The following is a 2282-nucleotide window of genomic DNA, read 5'->3' as shown; positions in this document are numbered from 1 at the left end:
ACAATACAATATTTCTTCAAAAGCAGATCGTGGAGACATTTTTATCGTCCACAACCAAAAATATTAATATACTACCCTCGGCAGAAATCGAGGACATGGGGCAGACTGGACCGCGAGGACATTTTAGCGTTCGACCTCAAAGTCGCAGGCGCAAGTCGCAGAATTCTCTCAAAATCACGCTGTTCCGCTCTCAATGCACTTCGTTCCCATACGCTTTGGGGTGGCAACTTGGGTGGCAAAGCTCATTGTGCCACCCTTGTGGACACGCCACTGCTGCTCTAAAGCTCTGCCGAGTAACCCCAGAGTGCAGTCTGGACGATGGGGCGGGGCGACACTTCGAGGCGGAGCGACACGTGTCGCCCCGCCCATATTTGTTTTCCCCGCCTTTGACACTTTGCTCCGAGCCAGCAGGGGGCAGTTTGCGTTGAAATAAACAGACGGGTGGCAACTGCAGCAGCAGAGTAATAACGCTATTCCACGTTGATTGCATGAGGTGAGTAAAAGTGGTTGTGTAAATATCTTATAATATTAAATGCGATGTTCGATAATTTATTTATCCATGGTACGTTCAATTTGAATAATTATTGTTAATAATTGTTATAAATTGCTCATTTTATTGTTCGTTGTGGATTGTAACAGTACACTCTGTACATGGCTTTAGTTCTTAGGTTTGATTTTACAGAGTTATGCCATAACATTTGTCAAGTTATTTGAACAGACATGCATTATTATTGTGTGTATATTATTATTATTATTATTATTATTATTATTATTTTTCAGGATGACATGATCAGGAGGTGGTGGTGTTCTGTTCTCCTGGACAGATTCACTCCGCAAATGTATGTAGCTGTTTGAATGTTGCTACATGAAACATTACTCTGTACTATATCTAGCAATATACCTAGCTCTTGACATTTGTTCTTTTAGAGCTCAACCACTGAGGGGAGGAACTTCACCATTCAAAAGACAGTGTCTCCAGGCAGAGTCCAGCAAAGCAGGTTATTTGTGCACATACATTCATTAAGAACTAATCATTACATGTGTGTACATGCAGAGGTATTTTAGTTATTACAGCTACATGGTTGTTAAGATATGAAATTGGGATTATGTACAAGTACTATATTGGTCAACACCGTGGATTATTTCATATATAGCTATCAGTTAACATCAGCATCAAAGACATTTAAAAACATTTCATCTTAATTCATTTTCAGACAGCAGCGAGTTTTTTAAATAACTTTTGTTTGCGATCTAATGTGGATTTTGTTCACCATATAAGACAGAAATATTTATATTCAATGTAAAAGATCTTCATGTGGATCATGCATACAAATATATACAAATATCTCACTGGATCATTACAATTAATGGCAAAATGAATGTGTGGAAATGTAAACTAATATATCCTACTGACACACTACAGCAAAAGATATAAATAATTGGCTTAAAACTATTTTTTTCAATGTGAAAATACTAACATGCCTAATACTTCTGCACAGTACTGTATATATTAACATTTTATTAGTGGTATTATAAAAGAATGAGTATGCAGTTGTGACAACAATCTATAGAGTTTGTTTAAAGCAAGGTTGTCTGTAGTCAGTGTTTCTATAATTTTTAATAACTTTTATATACTTGTATAAATAAACCTATGTATGTTTTTGATTCAACAGCTTCCCCTGGAAATCCTCAGTGAAGTTATTTTGTCAGCGGGGGACTCTGCATATTTGACACTTTCTCTGGTTTGCAGATGGTTTAGGGATATGGTCACTCAAGAAGTTTTCCGGAAAGCGGCACACTTTGCCTGGCTAGACAGTAAGATTTCTCCCTGTTTAATGCTCATTCTCCAATTGAACTTTGTAGTATGAGGCTGTTAAAAATGTTTTATTATTATCTTTCCTGTATTTTGTTTTTACACTATAAGTTGTGGCCAACTGGAAGAATTGTCCTCCTGTCTACCAGAACGAGTTCAGACGGATGTACAGCATCATCTTCTGGGCTTTTGTTTACACAGGATTTTGTTCCAATTACCAATGATTTTGATAAACAATGAAGTGTTTAAAGGGGTGATTAAATGTATTATGTTTTTATATAGAAGCGGGTAACTAAATAAATTCAGGATTAATGAGGTTTTCAGTAGTGCAGTTCAGAAAACAAATAACAGAAAGTGACGAGTGTTTTTGGGCAAGTTCTTTATAACCTGTATAGTTCCTTCCTTGCAAAAAGTAACCATGGATTTATTGTAGTAAAAATATTTGTTGGCATATTAATTACCATGTCCT

The 2282-nt window shown here is 36.5% G+C and overlaps 1 long non-coding RNA gene across 1 annotated transcript; it reads left to right on the top strand.

Annotated features, from left to right (window-relative positions):
• Window positions 1-290: 290 nt before the first annotated feature.
• LOC132133658 (uncharacterized) lies at window positions 291-1990 on the top strand. Its single transcript, XR_009429204.1, has 4 exons — window positions 291-839; window positions 928-998; window positions 1674-1815; window positions 1925-1990. It is a non-coding gene; the product is annotated as an uncharacterized LOC132133658 (long non-coding RNA).
• Window positions 1991-2282: the final 292 nt, after the last annotated feature.

This window comes from Carassius carassius, chromosome 50, assembly GCF_963082965.1.
Source record: "Carassius carassius chromosome 50, fCarCar2.1, whole genome shotgun sequence".
NCBI lineage: Eukaryota > Metazoa > Chordata > Actinopteri > Cypriniformes > Cyprinidae > Carassius > Carassius carassius.
The sequence above is the reverse complement of the archived record's forward strand: the minus strand, read 5'-3'. Positions and strand labels throughout refer to the sequence as shown.